Source organism: Molothrus ater, assembly GCF_012460135.2.
Source record: "Molothrus ater isolate BHLD 08-10-18 breed brown headed cowbird chromosome Z unlocalized genomic scaffold, BPBGC_Mater_1.1 matZ_random_MA35, whole genome shotgun sequence".
NCBI classification, from domain to species: Eukaryota; Metazoa; Chordata; class Aves; order Passeriformes; family Icteridae; genus Molothrus; species Molothrus ater.
The window spans coordinates 2,924,457-2,944,299 of NW_023416471.2; the positions used below are offsets into that span (position 1 = coordinate 2,924,457).

Consider the following 19,843-nt stretch of genomic DNA (forward strand, 5'->3'; position numbering starts at 1 on the left):
AGACATTCAAAGGCCCTCTGAACAATCCTGAACAACATGTTCTAGGATAAACCTGCTTGGGCATGGAGGCTAGACTGCATCCAGTGGTCCCTTTCTGCTGTAACCCATTCCCTGATTCTGTAATAAGGGTGAAGGATATGTAACTGACCTTGGAAGCTTTTTCAGGAAACTTTTTTATCGTTAAGTGTCAGTTAGAGGAAGAGCGCAAAAATATTTATCTCTAATAATCAATAAATACCCATGACCAGAAAATAAAAACATTAGAGGTTTTAATAAATTCTGTAAATTACACCTCCAAGCAGAAGTATCAATGGTCTTCATAATCCCTTATTTTTTTCAAAAGAAAAGTGAGTTCTAATATAATTAAATACTTAAGTTCCAACTTCTCCCAAAACACAAATAAAGATACTGGTCTATTACCATCAGCCTCTTCTTGTAAAAAGAAAAAACAACTGGTGCTGCACCCATCTTATCTGAACAGTCATATCAAATGTTGCAAACTGAAAATAAGTGTTTCCAATTATTTCTTGAAGAAATAAGGTTAGTTTAGTTTCTCATCAGTTCCAGTGTTTTTCCAATGCCTTCAAAGTATCCCAATAAGCATTATATGGTTTTTATTTAGGAGAAGATACATATGTTTTCCTAGTAGTAAATCCTACTATAAGCACTTACACCCTGTCAGTTTCATGTTGAATATTTCCTCTTCAAATTTGCTTTCATAAATTACTTAGGCTACTCAACTTTCTTCCTGAATTTCTCATTTTCCATAAGAAAAACTTAAATTTTAGTAAGTTAAACACAAGGCTCAAATGAAAAGATTGCATAAGACATTGCTTGCATAAAACATGAAATAGAATCATGATTACACCCAGTGAATATGAAGAATCTCACATTTAAGTTGTTAAAGCCATGGGACAGTACAAGCTATTCAAGGCAGCTCTTTAATAAAACATGAAGGGCTTATGCCATTTTGCCTAGCTCAACTTGTAATCTCTTAAAAGCTCCTTAAGTTAATTACATCTAAATACCATTTTTTTCCCTGAGAAATTACAGAAGCAATACACAATATGTAAAGAAAAGAAGATGGCCTGCTTAATGCCCTACTAATATCCTAAGGCTTTAACAATAATTACACAGAAGTACTGTGAACCAGAATTTATGAGGCTAATCACTGCCTGAAGCATACATTATAGGATACCTTCTTTAAAGGGTACTGTTGGTTATGTAATACCCACTACAGCCATTGCTTCACTTATATGAATAAAAGAAGCTGGTATATGAAGATAAAATAATTTCCAGATATTCTTGCCTGAATTTTGGCAGGCATATGAGTGTCCCAGAAAGTTGAAGGGATCTATTTTAGAGCATAACACATTTAAAATTCATTTAAAAAATAGCCCAAAAATGGGTAGAAACTGATCTGGATTTACTAATTAAAAAAAAGGGAACAGTTTTGTAAAGTAATATATTAATTAAATACTTCCACAAATGCTCAGAATATGCATATAGTAACTCTGGGAAAATTGTGAATATTTTTCAGGAATAGCAGTAAAATGAAATTAGGTATTCTACTCATCTGAACAAGTCTGTATTAACAAACTCTTGAGCTCTGTGGCACGGTACCAACCATCAGTCTGTGGACACTCTTCTCCCCTCAGAAGACACTACTACTACTTGCTGAACTAGCTGCTATTTAACTCAGCTTATCTCGGTATAGAGAGATTAGCAGTGATAAAGTCATGCAGCTACTGAAATCCTGATATAAATGGCAAGCAATTCTAAAGCTTGTGACGCAAATAACCTACAAGCAAACAGCAGCACAGTTTGTAACAATGAAGTAACTGCACTAAATAAATTTGAAACCTAATAACCATCTAACACAGTCGCATAATTTATCAGTCATGGTCAATTGATTTATTAGGTATTTTACATGGTCCCCCATAACATCTTTCTCCCTAAATCAGAGAGAAATTAATTTGATGGGTGGACTGTTTGGTGTATAAGGAATTGGCTGGACAGTCATATCCAGAGGGCAACAGTCAATGGCTGAGTCCCAGTAGGCATCAGTGACAAGTGGTGCCAAGAAGAGAAGGCTCCAGGAAGACCTTTCTGTGGCTGTTCAGTACTTAAAGGGTGCTTACAAGGGTGAACAAACTTTTCAGCAGGACTTCTTATGATAAAACAAGGGGTAATGGTTTTAAATTAAGAAAGGGTTAATTTAGAGATAAGGAAGTTTTACAGTGGGGGTGGTGAAGTACTGGCACAGGTTTCCCAGAGAGCTGGCAGATGCCCCATCCCTATAAACATTCAAGATCAGACTGGACAGCAGTCTGAGCAATCTGATCTGGTTGATGATCTCTGTTCATGGCATAGAGGCTGGACTAGAAGTCCCTGAAGGTCTCTTCCAACCCAAACCATTCTATGATCTTAATCTGCACTTTCTGCAAGGGGAAGGACAGGCTGTGGACCAGCTGGGTGGGAAAAAGATCTGCAGAAAAGGACTTGGTACCTTGGAAAGCAGCGAAATGCACCTGAGTCAGCAGTGCACTCGGGGAGTAAAGGACATCAACCTTATCCCTCCATGCACAATGGTCTGGGGCTGGAGCACAGGTCCTACTGAGAGGCAGGGGGGCATTTTCAGTCTGGAGAAGTGGTTTGGGGGCAAATAAAGCAGCTTTCCTCTACCTGCCAGGTCATCCAGACAAAGTGAGGTTCCAACAGTGATGCATGCCAGGAGAATGAGGCAAAAAATGTGTAATTTGAAACAAGAGTTTCATATTGGACACCTGCCTCAGAATTTATCCCCATGAGGACTGCCAAACAGTGGCACAGAGAGGTTGTGCAGACCTCATCCTTGGAGACTTTGATACGCAACTGTCCCGGCCTGGGCTCACAGCTGATCCTGAACCCCCTGAGGTCCAGATCCTATTCTAATGACACTGTTTTTAGCAAGCCAGGGGTTTCTGGAAAAGTTAAAACACATCATTTACAATCTGGGGGAAAAATAAAAAAGCAAGCAGAACTCACTTTCCTTTGTAATTCATTCTAAGACATACTATTTAAAATGTATTTCATTTCACATGTAAATGTCTATTTTCAAATGCAAGTTATTTCATTCTTACTTACAGATTTTAAAATGTCACCAGCTGTTATCTTAAAATTCTTCTACACTTTTTTTGCAAGTCAATTGTCTTTGATTTCCTTTTTTATTTTGAGTTGTAAGACCATATTCCTTTACTTTAAAAATATTAATACAGGTGCTGTTTGTCACACTGTGATATCATTTTTAAGGGTGTACGCAAAGATTCAATAAGTTTCTTTACCCCAGGCCTCTTCAACCGTTCTGCTATGTTTAGATAGCGTGAGTTCATTTTACTCATCATAATCCCTAAATCTGTTTGAGAATCATTATTCTCAAAGGTGTAACACTTTTGCCACTGTGCAGGTACATTCTGCATTCTATGTTACTAAATATACAATTTTGTGTATGGCTATACTGAAACACATTTTTCCCAGCATGATCTTAGTTCACTAAAATGATCTAGATTGCTTGGCATCAACAGTCTATCTTCAGTGTTATTTACTACCTCTCTTCTTCTTGCATCACCCAAAGATTTCAACAGCTGTAATTTTATATACACCTAGAAGATATGCATACAAATAATGAATGAATGCTGATCTCTCCCCAATCTTTCTCAATATATGACACCTGCCTAGGTTCAAATTAAGAAAACAGAATTCATGGAAAAAGTAAGAGTAAGATTCTAACATGAAAGATAGATGTTAACTTCATTCTGAGGGATATAAAAATTGGATTTACAAATATGAGCTAGACTAGTCTACTTATGAATAAATACATATTTCTTAGCATCTCTTTTCCTGCTTGAGAAAGGAATGAATGTGACAAGACTACCCAGGAAGAAGAAACTTCTCAAGAAATCAGCTGCAGTCCCTTGCAGCAGAATACTACAGCTACAAATCTCAACTTTTGTTAAGTATTAGAGTTCTCAGTGCTACAGCAGCAAGTGATGCATTCTGATCTCTTTCTCCAAGTATTAACAGATTCTTATTCCTCTTCCTGAGAAGCATGGCAAATATAAAAAATGAATACAGTTAATCTCAAATCTATAAAATACTGTCTTTATAAATAAATGATAGTTGACTCTACTCCATTTAGTCTTTTTTCATTATACTAAAAGAATCCTGCAGAGTTACAAACACTGCAATCTGATGTATGGTAGAAGACACTTAAATTTTAAGACATATTCAAATTATGAGATACTGAAATCTAGCTTAAATTCAATTCCCAATTTATACAATGAACAGTTTCTCTTCACTTTATATGTGCTTTGTAGTAAATATTTGAGACATTTTAATTAGTAGTCCTTAAAAAGTTTCTTATTATTATTTTGTAAAGGGATAAATGGGATCATTGAGAGATTAAAAAAACAAGACAGTAACAGTAAAGCCTACAGTAGCACTCAATTCCAACACTTAATTCACAGGGCCATACAGTTTTCCAAAATATCTCTGTATTTCTAAATTTTTTTTAACCAATCTATTATGCAAACAAATACATAATGTTTCCATTTTTTCCCTAAATAAAAAACTTATTCTGCTTGCAATAGAGGATCATGCTAAAAATCAAATCTTCTTCATGTACTTGCCATCTACTGTGAAACTAATTAAAACCTAAAGATTCAACTACTCTTTCAAAACTTTAGAGCATATGTTATTTCACAAAGAATATTTAGCAAAATGTGCGGGTCAAACTTGAACTACCGGATATTAACACTGTTTCAGACTGCAAATTTCAGTGTCTCAATCCATCAGATCCTCCTTGAAAGTCCAGTACCATGCTCTGCATATCAAGAGCTCAAGTCAAGCATGGCAGGCATCCAGATTCTCCTTCTTTGTCAAACTCAGAAACATACTTGCATAATGGAAAATTATTTTAAAAGGTCAGTAAAACCTCCAAACAGCCAATATCCTACATACTCTGACCTATCAAAGGTTATGAAATGATTATCAGTTCAATAGCTTCCATCTTGTCCCTTGTTTTCCACCCAACAGAGAAGTGCAGCAGTCACAGTGACTCCAAGCCCAGGAACAATTCTTCCTGCACTTCTCCCTCCACTGTCATTCCAGAGCTTTCTGCTCAATGTACAAGGTTTATCAAGAATTTTTGACTCTGTAATCAGAAGGTAACACAGACATAGGACAAATGGGATAAAAAACTACGGTTTCACTTCCAAAATAAATACAAATATAAATATCTAGACATAGAACCTAGTCCCACATACTATCAGTTTATTCTTTATTTTGAAAAATACAGAGATGAGATGAGATGAGATGAGATGAGATGAGATGAGATGAGATGAGATGAGATGAGATGAGATGAGACGAGACGAGATGATGAGACCTTCACTCCACTCCTTCAGATTCACAATACCTACAATCCTGAGGGACAGCTCCTACAAACACCAGCTCTATTTGATCTCACCAGTTTTTCATAGTTTTTGTTTGGTTTTGGTTTGGTTGTTTTTTTAAATCATAACAAAGACATAAATACAACCAAGAAAATATGATAACCAGAGGTACACAGAGTTTGGTACCAGAGATGATCATGGTCTAGGTACCAGTGATTTGTGCTTTCAAGATTTCCCCATGACCCTAGGAAGAAAGCGATCAAAAAACCCCTGCATTGCTTGGCTAAAATGTTTCAAAATAAAACAAATTATGTTTTAGTTCAAAGCTTGCTTTAATCAAATATACCAAGGCAGGTTATTGAAGAATAAATGAAGAGCTTTGCTTTAGGGTAAATTTAGGGAGGACAGCCCCAAATGTCACCCTAGGACAAGTCTGTTACGACTCGCAGTCAGTGTTCTTTTTGAATTATACCAATCTACACACATGGATAAAAAAACACCTGACTGTTTTTTTTGGGACCAGCCACAAGCAGCTGTCTATGCTTCTGTCTCTTGCTACTCTTCTGGACCCTCATTCTATATATGGTGTCTTGGTACTTACCGTTTTGCCTTGTAGGTATTTTTGATACCTCCACAGCTACGAATATGTCTTTGAATACCTCCAGCACATAGATAGAGAGTGTACCCCAAAAGCAATTAATCTTTTAATAGTACATTTCCTATGTTCACATTTCCTCTCTTCCTATCATATGTTAACAAAATAACTCCTTATTTTAAAGGTATAATTGAGAGGTTAAATCAATTTCTAAATTGTTTTTTAATTAATATTGATTCAATGTCCCAATTTGACATACCCAACTCTATTAGATGGTGGCAACATAATGTGGTCTGACACAGTGAGACCCTTTTTTTAGAGGTGTAATGAAACACTCAAATTTTCTCTTAGAGTATCTCTAGAGTATTTTGTTAGTATGAGTACTAACAAAAAAAATTACCCTTGCTTTTTTTGATTATTTGAATAAGAACAAAATTTGTACATAAAATTTTACCATACCCTGACAGTCCTTGAAGCATTTTTTAAATAAAAACAATTTCTTAGTGGAAAGCATATCTTCAGGACTACCTACAGAAACTTAACCATACTTTATACAGCTGTCAGGACAGTACTTATATGGAATTATTCTTATAACTGACCTCTGTTTTATGTGTGTATCCTGATGAGAACCAAGACTGAAGAAAAAGATGAGGGAAAGAAAAGAAAGTAGAAAAAAGAGTGCAACAGTTAAGATACCACTGCACTATTTTGTATATGCACTATATCACCAAATTCAGTGTATGTATTTCAATATCTGACATTACTACATCTGTTAAAGTTGATGCTAACACCACAGCACCTTTTGTAGCGAAAGATCTTTTTCTGTCACTCATCATCTCTTAACTATGTGAAAATAGAAGGGTCAAATTGCACTCTGGCGTATCCATTTCTATTCATTAAAGCAGCCAGGTTTTACTGCACACAAATCTTGAGAAACATGAGACAATGAAAGAACATGCAATTAACAGAGAGTACTTAATGTTATCTCTACTCAGCAGCACCAAGTGCCCGTAATAGAGCAAGTCCGCTGTAATTCCATGGAAGATAAGATTTATATATCCCAGCACTTGTGTTACACACTGATGAACAGCATAAAATTGACATAATGGTTCTTCAGGACTACAAAATGTGTTTTCTTTTGCAGTTTAATTGACAATGACTACATTGACCTTTTCTCTATAATTGTAACTACAGTAGAGCAATTAGACAAATCGTCACCTCTATCATTTCCCACACATAATATGCAAAAGCAGAAAAAAGCAGACTATTAATCACCTTTTCATGCTGATGGTTACAGCAGTACAATATTTTACACTTGCATACATAAATGAAAGCTGGAGTGAAAAAAATTGTTTAAATCATATACTTCAATGAATGAAAAGTGACAACAACTATAGAAATGAAATATTAGAAATATTTAAAATCCTCTGATTTCCCAAATACTGTGTCCTAACTGAACATCTGCATCCTTCACTATTACCAAAATATTTTTTATGACAATTCACACTTGCACTTATGTTTGGCTCACTTAGAGCCCCTGTATTGTAAGTAGTAATAAACAAGATACTTCTACACAGACATTCTAAACCAGCCGTGCATATAAAAAATACTCAAGAAATTTGTAACATTTGGATTTTACATCCAACAATTCAGTATTAGAGCTGTCTCCTTGTTTTTCATTCCCTCTTCCTCTTCTCTGCAGGTATTTACTGACACCTCCGAAGATGAGGTAACAAAACCACACAACACTTTGTGCTGTGCTATTATTCAAAATGCCCATGGTTGTTACTGGGAAATTGTAGAGTTTCTTGTTTTAGAAAGGAATTTCTTCACAAGATACAAATCCACAGCTACCAGCAATGTTGAAAAACATTGAAATTAATCTCTTATGGAATGTGTGTCACTAGGATTTGAATCCTGTTTTAAAAGGTAAAATTGTATCAGTTTTTTAAGACTAAGTTCATAATATAGACTTTATAATATATCATTAAGTTTCACCTTGTATTTCTAAAACAGGGTTTTGATCTTAATGTATAACTAAGTCTGGACACTGTACATTTATTAGTAAAACTTCTATGTTGAAAAATATCTTCTTTATGGAAGAGTCTGTAAAAAAATTTACTTTGATGTTCCTGAACAAACTCTGCATAACATGCATGAATATATATATCTTTAAATATACAGACGTTATCCAATATTCAGTATTTCAAAGCAAAAATATTTTGAAATTTCAGGAAAAATTAAAGCCTTCTATTGAATGATGGAACCTTCATAAAGAAAATTGCAGAACATCACCTCACTGTATGTATTTGTTGTAAGAATTTGTTTTCCAGAAGTGAAGGGATTTTGTGCAACTTTTGTTTCCAGACATTTAAAAGCATACCACTAGTGAATGTTGTTTTTTAACTGGAACATAGCTGGGTTACCTATATAAACTATACCACCACTGAATTTTAAAATACTGTAAGCTGAGAGCTGATGCTCAGCCAAAATACCTAAAAATTATTTCTTTTTTCTGTAGCCCTTTTAACATGCAATTGAACAACATTTATGAATCTTATATGACATATGACTTGCTAAAATAAGATAGTTTAAAACAAGTTTCTGTTTAACACCACTGTTCTCATGGCACTTGCTCAGAAAGACTAATTGTGACAGGCAATAGACAGGATATGAAGAAGGGTTTCTAACGCCTTCCCTCCTGATAAAATGAGTAGCATAACTTGCAGTCTCAGAAAGAGAAGCTTTACTTTGCTCTGCAATACTTTTTTAACCCTTTGAATGCTCAAAATAATGATGTAAAATGAGGCTTGAAAGGGAAGTGAGATAAATAATTTGCTGATGTAAAGCTGAAGATCCAGTGACAAATTCTATCTTAATCTCATTTTTTGAGCTCTTGTGTTAGACCTGGGGACTGCAAAAATATGTGTTAGAAATCTCTAAACACCTAAACTGTATTAATGTGTTAGTAAGATTGTAAATGAAAAGACCAGCTATTAGAGCAAGATCCAGAGAAGAATGCCTCCCTGCCACCTGTTCTTACATCTCTCCAAGCAGCTTCCATTTTGGAAACCAATTTAAAAAAATGCTTCATGATGGTTTTTTTAAAGGTCTATCATTCACTTACAGACAATTATAATACATAATTCTAGAAAACAATTTTATGAAAAAAGGAAAAATAAAACCAACTTAAACTCTACACATTCTTTTAACTTCTAAAAGGTTAATGTTTTATCTTAATGTATGTTACAGTACAGTATTGTACATTCATTGTGTTGAGGTACTTGGAGCAGTACTTGAAGAGACCAATCAATCCATAAGAAATAAATATTAAATATTTAAGAAATAAATATTAAATTCCAATTTCAATATTTTCTGATTGGTATGCTAGTAAAAAATGGCTACAACAGTGAAAATTCAAACTCTAAGTTTTGTATTCCTTTTTACAAAACCTGTGGTTTTCACATTGCTTCATCTTATTTATTTCATAGAATTCAAAGGAATTTCATAGGTATTCAAATTAACAGATATATGAATATATCACCATTTACACCAGGGCTAATCAGGAAACATCTCTGCAAACTTCATTCAGCAAATATTTGACAGCATTGACCACTGGGATACATTCATTATACAGAAGAACAATTAGTCAAAACAATGTTACAAGCAAAAATAAAAGTTCATGTGCTACTGAATATTCTTCTGAAATGCTTATTTTACAATTTGACCTGAAGTGTTTAAACATTCTTAACAGCCCTCAATTCTGTGATAAGATTTTTTCAAAACATGACTATGTTTTAATTAGAAAATTAAATCTGTCAGGGACAACAAAGAAGAATGTTTATTACAGCATTCTGGGATAGTAACCTATCGTAATCACAAAAAACGAAACATCTTTTAGAAGAGAATTATATAAGAAAATCCTCAAAGTAGGAACCTTTGCTTAGAGCACATGTTTAGAACAATTGTTTAGTATCACAGGTAAGGAGATGCCTAGATTAAGATATTACTAGAAAAGCTAGTTTATACTCATATTTTTTAACATTGTAGTTGATCTGAAGCTGCCCCTTAAACTCAATCAACCTAGAAGAAAAAAAGTCTCCAGATAAGTTGGGCATAGGTTGGATTCAAACCCGAGCAAAGACCTCAGCCAGCCCAGTTCTAGTTGCGATGCAGGTACACCACTGGCCAGAGAGGTCCCATCCAATCAATTATTTGAGCCCAAAGCCCCTCTGAAAGGGCAGCCTTTTAAACCCATTGCTGTTTGCTGTGTTGTGTCATGTGTCTGTCTCCAACCTATGACTCCACATAACAGTATTTCAATTTTTTTCTGGTCGCTAAATGCAAAACCAAAACAAACACAAACCAACACTATTTTTCTTGGAAGTTGATACAGTTTTAAAATAGAATGGATTTTAGTGGGTTTATGCTGAATTGAGGTTTGAATATAACCTAAAATTTCTGAGTTACTCCAGCTATTATGTAAAATCAAGAGCATCCATTACATTTAGCTCCAAGCTACAATAATTATTGGCAGTTCTGTTGCTATTGTCATCAAGAAGAGACCAGAAACAGGCAGGAAAACAGTCCAAATGGAGACCACTGAGCACAACTAAGTTACACAGAATGTATTTTCCTTTTTCTCCCGTTGCCTCAGGAGAGTCTAATATAATTTAAAATTCCTGACATGGTCTCCTAGGCCAGAAGACAATTAATGGATGAAAGCTTGAGCATGCACTTTTTATTTTTGCCCTGCTGAAAGGCTAAAGGATGGCACAAATTTTCTAAGCTAAATTCTGCTAGCTAGTATTACTGTGTCTGAAAGTAGAAATAGAGCTACAGTTTTCAATACAGATTAGAGAAACACTTTAGGTAGCAAATGGATATATATTTTATACACGCATAAAATATATCACACATGTGAGGAAAGGCATCCTCTCAACACAGCCTGCATATGTCAAGATTTAAAGGACCACTTTAAAAGAAATCAAAACCAATAGATACAGACATGCAAAAAAAGAAACCACTGAAAACTATCAGCCAAAAGAAATACATAGATTGGAAGAAAATAGAGCTATACAAGGTAAGATCTTCTGCTTTAAGTAAGTTTTCACAGTACGAAGTATTTTCAGTATCAGAAAAAACTGCATGAATATTTGAATGCCATCTGACAGGCCTTTCTAAGTAACATTTAGTACACTTTTCAGCCTAACAAGCAAACTTGTTGATAAAAAGCTCCCAAGAGCAGCATGGAAAAGCAAGTTATGCAATAGAAAGGTATGTCATCTTGAAGAGTAAAATTTATCTGAATCAATTCAATAAGGACATAAATATTTCAAGAGTGGGTATCTTCTCAGTGACTGTAATCAGAACCATAAAAAATTAAGTTGCTAGACTCTAAGTCGATTTATGTATGATTTATAAATATGTTGAAAATATGTTGGAATTAATGTATTTCATATACAAAACAGAATTAATTAAGGACTATAAAAGGCCTTTTGTCTCCTTTTAGTATTGTACAAATCAAATGTATCTCCCAAATTTACTCTTCCAATCCAGGTATGGCTGGATATTTTTCCCTTTTATATCAGCTCATGCTTGATTTTTCCAGATTGAAACAAATTGTGAAACTTCAGTAGCACTGAAAAGGACTTTCAAGATGCTTAGAAACATGAACTGGCAGAACTGCATAACTCCTAAAGTCAAGCTAATAGCAATGTGTATCTGGAAAGAATCAGAGGAGGGCAGAACAATTCATAGATAATCCACTATACACATCTGTGAGTTTGAAATTCAGTTTTATAAATCAATTACCATTGTTCAACAGTAGATGGAGAATAAAAATTAGCCTCTGGGCTCTGTTCTATTCTGCACTGGGCAGGGTCCACAAGCAGCTGATTAATCTTTCTGGCAGCCAGGCTTTTTCGATGCTGCATCCAGTCTCAGGTTTTGAAACAAAGGGTTTAGCATCACTAACTCTTGGTAAAGTCTGACTGAAATGTACTGTTGCTCCAGCAAAAAAAATATGACTGATATGTTACTCGTCAAGTAACAAATTATAGTAAATCAGACTTAGAAACTTGCCTAGATGTAACTCTTAGGATTTCCTTAAGTCTTCCTTAAGACTTCCCTAAATAGGAAGCATTCATTTATTCAACACCTTTAGCAGACCTACTCATATGCAAAAATCTATTATTAACCACCCAGAGAATATATTTTATATGTATGTGTATATTTGCATTCAAAAAATGAAATATAAAGGCAAAAGCATAAACTTCAAGATACATTCTTTTTGAAAGAAAAGTAACAAAATATAAGTAAAAATCAAAATAATTCCGACACTGTAACTGCACTGATCTCAAATAACCAGTTTTATTTGTGTGTTACTTTAACACATAATTTTTTTGTATAAAACCAGATGTATCATGTATCAAGCATGGCTTGTTATTCTGCTGACTTCTATAAAATGCTCATATAGAAGTATATTAGTTAATTTTACCAGAATGAAATTAAAGAATTAATCATTAATGACTTGTCATTTCTATTTGTGAAAGCTCTTTTTCTAAAAGTGAATGGAAGACCAATCTTTTTATTTTACTATACACAGACTTGGAAAAGCTTTCCAGGTAGGTTAACATTTCACTGCAGCTTGCCTTTCCTCTGTCTATAGGAAACTTAAGGAACAAGCCAGGAAAACACTACTGGCAGCGTTTTGCCTCCAGACAATTCTTTTTTTAGGAGTACTTTTCATTTACTTGAGATCCACATACTACATTGAAACACCTCTACTAATGACAAGCTGGCAGGTGTTGGTAATCTGGCTAGCTACAGCATGTCAAGAGGTAACAGGATTTCTTTTCTCAAGGGAAAGAGAAGTACCACTGTGTAGAACTAAGCAGATTCAAGAAAGCTAAGGTGACTCTTTACCCTGTGTGAAACTAAGCAGCTAAGCACAGATGGAATTTTCATTAGAAAAAATGATCATGTCAAAGGCAATAACCACCTATAAAAATGTTCTAAGGTAATTGAGAAAGAACTATGAAAATTTGAAATACAAAGCACTAAGAGCAGGTAAACTAGTTTTATTTTAACTCTATCCTTTGGAAACAAGACAGAAAGTCCTGTTCCCTTCTCTCATGTTCTGGGAGATGTTGCAAGGACAGGCAGGAATGACAATAATACAGGAAAAAAAAACACTTTCTTTGGAAACAAATTTTTTGATACTGTACTGCAAGGGAGCAGACTACAAACCTTAGTCTGGAGTGACTGGAACTTGGAAAATTTTTTCCAATACATAGTATTTGGAATTGCTCTTAACTCTCTGACTACCACAGACTCACAACCATCTACTAAATGCCACAGGCCAGACAAAGTAGACTATATCAGATAAAGTGAGAAGGGGAGGGAAAATTAAGACAAGAAATAAAACAGAGTAGGAGGTAAGTGGTACTGGAAAGACAAGAAAAGAATTATGACAATACACGATTTTTCCCATTCTTCACTATAAGCAGCAACATCAATGATGCTGATAGCAATATATCTCTAATTCCTTGTGGGCCTTCTTTAGGACCTCTTGGACCAATGCATTTTCCAGAATCAGGAGATAATGGTCTGTTCAAACATGTCATGACAAACTTTAAAAAATCAGAAGCAGGCAAGGAATATGGCTGCTATGGTGGACCTCAGTTCATGTATCTCCATCTACCTTAACAATCAAAACACAAACTAGCACAAGAGGTTAGTATGAGAGTCACAGAGTGTGTAAGTTTGGAAGAGGCCTGGAAGGCACCTAGAATCCTTGTCTCTAAGGAGGAAGACCGCACAGCCTCTCCGGGCGACTTGTGCTAGTAGTCAGCCACCATTACAGTGAAGAAATGTTTTCTGAAGTTCAGAGAGAGCCTCCTGTGTTTGCCCACCACCTGTCGCTGAGCACCACTGGAAAGAGCCTGGCTCTGCTCTCTTTGCTCCCTTATTTCATGTGCTTATTCACACTGAACAGCCCCAGTTCTCTCAGCCTGCCCTCACAGAACAGCTGCTCAAGTCCCTTCATCTTCTTTATGGTCCTTTGCAGGACTCTATCCAGTATGTCCACACCCTTCTTGTACTTAGCAACTGAGAAATTGACATAGCATTCCTAGCATGCCAGAATGACAGAAATTATACAAGTTATAAATGAGATATAAGTGGTTTTGACAGTGAAAAATTCAGGCTCTATTTAATAACTGGGCAGGATATTTTCTGTATAGAACTGTGAGGCCTGGGAACACTCTGCCCCTCTGAAAGCTAGCAGGACAAGCTGGCTGAGTCCTAGCTCCCTTCAGGCACATGGAGGGGAGTATTTACCAGTTTCTTCTCTACTCCATGAGACAGAAAACTAGATTCATGTACTGAAGGAAGTCTCAGACCAATTCACCATAGTTCTGAGAAACAGCAAATCACAATCACAAGGTATGAACAGAAGTCAACAGGATTTCAAGCAGAGAGACACAGTTTTAGCCTTTCAAAACTTTTATTCTTTGTGTTGCTTACTTGTTTTTCCCTGACTATATCCTATAGGCATCACCATGACCTCCACTTTAAACTACTGCTTATTTTCCTCATTACATTATTACTGCACTTTCAGGGCAGTATACTATAATACTGCAAGTTATTCATTCTGTCAGCTTAACTTCCACTTCATCACTATCTTCCTCTTCCAGCTGAGTACAACTTTTCAAAGGTACATTAAAATCCTGTATCCTTTACAAGTCAGTACCTATTGGCCAATCTTGAATTCTAGACACAAAACGTCCCTGCATTTAATATTACAGAAAATTCAGAATACACCAGTTTTCTTGGGTTTTAACAAAAGAAATGAAGGGCTCACTGAGTAACCTGATCAGGATTGAAGATAATTAGCGTGCAGCATCTGACACATTTCCTGTTTATATGATTGCATGATCCCACCATAAGATAAGTTCATTCTCACCCACACATATACAAAGAAAAAAACCCCACCAAATAATTGCTTTTTTTTTTTTTTTCATTTTGAGCTTAGAACTCGTGCAGCAGGAAACAGCCTAACGTGAATTTAGAACATGGTTATGTTCCTTTCAAATGGTACTCATAATGGATATACTGACAGGCTCTAAACAATGCAGTCAGTGCAGTAAATCATTGGGACACCCATTCCCTTTTTCTCTCATCTTTTCAAGTACTGTGTCTATTCTGACTGCATGGTGAATTATAGGTTGCAACCTCAGAATATAACAGTAATTGCAATGAAGACTACATCTTCTTTTCAGAGCCATGGCAGGTTGGATTTTTTTAATTTTCTGTACTGCTGTAAATTATAGCACTGGAAGTATTTTATCTGTACAGAAATTCTATATATACAAGAAACCTTTTCGTTTTCATGATGCATTGAGGAATCAGATTTATAATACACTGTCATTTCCATGCCTTCAGGGAGCATTGCACTTTCCTAATTTTTGTAAGAAATGTCATACAGAAAATCATCAAGCCACATTTTGTGTCAAGTCTGCCATTTTTAATTATTAGCAACTAAGTTTAAGAAAATTCTCCTTTGGTTTAACAAGTGCATACCTATCTCACAGAGTTTTTTTTTATGCCACAACTCATAAAATTGTTTAGGCTGATGTTCGTCCCTTGCACTAAATTACCAACTAATCACAGGAGATATTTATCATCTCAAGTTTTTACATGAGAATTGTCAGACTTAATCACCCTCCTCATATTTTCACTATTTACAGACCGCCATTTATCATACATTTCAGCAGTGTGACAAGAGTGGACTATTTTCCCCATTTTTCAAGTATGTTAAGAAAGACAAAAGCATGGCAAATCATGACAAGAGCTTGAAAGTTTTACTGTCTCTGGTAACATACACCTCCACCAAAAAATGGTCCCTAAAAAAACTATTTATTTTAGTACCAGTTTTATCTCAGTTATAGAGATAAGTAGAATTAGCAGGCTAAAGCTAATAAATGGAAAGTTACACTTAATTATATAAAATGCATTCTGATTTTTATCAACGGTTAAATTCTGCAGATAGTATGAGAGTGATTTGTTCTAATCAAATGTTTGTAAAAATTAATTTCTTTGATAACAATGCTGAAGAAACAGTTCCCAGAAGCCTTTATAAAGTGGATTCAGGGCACGTTAATAGAAGCTGAGAAGATGACTAACACTGGTAAGATTAGTGATTTCTGGGGTAACTGCTGAGATATGTGTGGAATCATACCCCACATTCTTTTTCCACTGCACTGATGAGTAAGAAAACATTTAAAACAAAGATACCCAGAATAGCATAATTATACGGCCACTGCTTTATTCTGGAGGAAGTTCATCTGGCACTCGTGGGCATGAAAGGTGCAATTCTCACACAATACTGCACAACAAGAGCAAAACTAAATTATGTAAGATATCACAACACTGAAATAAGGTATGAGTGACAATGCCCAAGTCGACCAAAGGAAACACTGAAGCATAAATGCTACCTTGGCATTCACAGCATCACAAACTGAGCTGTGGGGAATCCATGCTTGGAGCAACTCGTTCTTTATGAACTGTACCCCATGGAAAAAAACCACAATTGAGCAGTCCTTGGAGAACTGCAGGCCACGGGTAGGACATATACTGGAGTAGTTTGTGCAGCAGATTGGGTAAGGATACCTTAAATGCCTGCCAGCTGGGCACCCAGCTGCTTCTCAGCCCCCCTTCTCAGCAGGACTGGGAAACAAAATAAGATGAAACAAGCCTGTAGATCAAGATAAGGAATAGGAAATCACTTGCCACCTATCCAAAACAGACTTGGTTTGGAGAAACTGATCTAGTTGCTAATTAGACAGAGCAGGACAATGAGAAACAAGAACAAATTTAGAAACATCTCAGCTGCCATTTTTTCCTGAGCAAAGTTTAGTCCCAACTCCCTTTTCTCCCAGAGGGCAATGTGGAATGTGGGTTGCATTCAGTTCACAATACTTTTCTCTGTTGCTCCTTTCTTCTCATACTCTTCCCCTGCTCCTGTGTGGGTGTCTCATTTCACTTTATCCCACTACTCTGTACTAATCACAAAAGGGGTGTTTTTTCCCTTTTTATATAATCATTAAAAAAAATAATACAAGACCCAGAACTTGAAGTCAATAAAAAAAATTGCCATGCTTAGGTGTATTCTTTGTCCAACTTGTATGCTTTGTTCTGAATTTTTAAAAAAACTTGACAGTCAGTTTCAAATCATTTCATAAAACATCTGCAGGGTAAAGCAAATTTTCCTCTAAATTTAATTAAAAAGTACGACATTCAAAAGAGTAAGTAATTTTAAAAGTAAAATTGATTTGTGTTACATTATTTCAGTTTTTATTGAGTTCAAGTTTTTAATGCAGCTGACTAAACATCTGATAAATATGCAGAGTACTCTAAGGAGATCTCTCAGATAACTCGGAATAGCTGAAATTACATTAGAATAAAGAAATGCTAGTATTCACCTAGAGTGATTGATGACAAATATTGTATAAAAGTACAGTTATTCTCTGGAAAACTTTACTATATCCACAAGTCCAGATATTACAGGAATAAGTATCAATGCTCTTGAAGTACATTGCAACTTCAGTCACATCTAAAGTGATGAATGCTAAGATGCATTGTAGACATCAAAGTTAAAATGGACATTTTTGATTAGGAAAAACATAGGCAAGATGAAAGCCTTGAATTCTTCCTTTAGAAGCAATTTCATTAAAATAATTTCCACATCAAATATGCAGAGACTTTTAATTTCAGAAGGAAAAAACTTTTTCTTTTACTTTTCCAGAAGATAATTCTAGTGCTCACTAACCTTGCATTTTATTAAAAATACACTGTAACAATGGAGTTACTATTGTGATGCTCATATCTGCTAGTGAAATGCTGGGGCATTCACATATACCAGCAGCTCTGGGACTAAACACATTGAGCTAATCTCTTGCTGAAATAATCTTCAGCACTGTATCCACTACCCACAACAAATCCAGGTCTCATCAGATGCTCCCAAGGCTGATTAGATGGATTTACATGAACTCATGGTAGGCAGTCAACATAAAATTTTGAACACTTCTCTAATGTATGGAAGACCACATTAATAAAATTTATTCTACTAAGTAACAATGTGGAAACCCCAAAACATTCTGTGCTGACAACTATGATACCCAGGTCTGAGAAATTTATAGTGCATTAGTGACCTAGTCAAATAAAATAGATGGAGAATCTCTGAAGGTGAATTCTCCTTTCTCCTGACTCCGACGCTGTACAAACAGTTTGATTTTCAAGCTTATGGTCTGTTTCCATGTTTCCACTGAATTTTTTTTGTATGTTGACTTCCTGACTGTTCTCCTTGTTAAATGTCTGTATTTACACGTTCCTCTGTCCTGGACTCCAACTGTAATCCTCACCAACAAATCTTAATCATTACAGTGTGGTTAGACTGTCCCATTACACTGCCTACTCTGGTTTATCCATAGTGGATTTTCATGGAAACAAAAAGAAGAAAGAGCTGTTTTCTCAGAAATGGAATAACAAGACTACATCCAGGTTTTCCATCTGTGCTAACAGCTCAAGGAGGTGCACATTAATGCCTCCCCTCCCCCCCATCACCAGTCAGACGTCCAGTGATGGTTAGCAATATCACCACAAGGTAATTAACCAGAATTCTCACTGTTTTACTGTGCTATGGAGATATTGCATATCATCCTCCAAGTCACATCCATAACTTGCTCTCAACAACATCCTGATGCTCTGCAAATCTTAGCTATCGAAGTCACCCACAAGCTACCTGCTCTCGAAGTCACCCACAACGTGTGTAATAAATTATATGAAAAAATGCAGCTCTCTTGAGACATTATTACAAGAACATGTAGCACCACCTACAGAGGAAGAACCAAAGTTCTTAAACGGTTGGGAAAATATTGTCCTTTCACTGTAAAACTAATTGATAATTTTGTATTGCAGGTGGAATCTTACCCTGGGTGACTGGAAGTGCCATGGCACAAAAAAGTCTCATTGTACCTGTAAATGAAGTTCCTTGCCTTATCTGCATTATTCTCTTCTTTCTAAGAAGAAAGATAGATACAGTAGGGGCTGGCAAACATCCTCTACACAAATATTATACAAATATAAGGAAATATTTTAGTAAGATGATAACTGAAGCAAGTAGAAACACTCTTAAGATTTCACAGTCACTGCATAGCTTTTATATGTCTGTCCCTAAGTGAATTATGTAACACAGATGTTAAAGTGAATTGCAACTCTCAGTCCACAGTGATGAGATTCACAAAATAATGTTAGACTGTCTGCTGTTTGTCTCCTGATCATTATGGATATAATAAATAGCAGATGTTCCTCAAACTATTAAAAAATCCATATACCTCTGAAAATTTTGCCAGCACATCATACTACATTTCCTGAATCCTTCAGGATTTGTTCCCACAAAACATTTATTTCTAGATGTTCTGGTTTTACTTCATCAACTGAAATTCAAAGGAACAAGGGCAGTGACCATAAAAACAACTTCAAGGTGATAAGGTTACTGAAAGCAAGCTTCAGAGTATATTATTCACCTCACCATGTACAAAGAACTCAATCCTTTGCAATTGCAAAGACTTGATGTAATCTACTCATGATGCATATGAAAAGAATTTGCAAGCTTGGCTTTGTTCATATTTGAAAGAAGTAGGATTTTTTCTATAACAAATATAACCAATCTGAAAAATAGTATATGAAGCTTTTGAATGAGCTTTTTCCTTCATTTTAAAACTAATGTCAAGAGTATCTCAACTGAACATATTTT

General features: G+C 35.4%; 1 protein-coding gene across 1 annotated transcript in view; it reads right to left on the reverse strand.

The window, feature by feature from the left end:
- FBXL17 (F-box and leucine rich repeat protein 17) overlaps positions 1-19,843 on the reverse strand; it is a 270,236-nt gene that overhangs the window by 154,437 nt on the left and 95,956 nt on the right. The window lies entirely within an intron of this gene.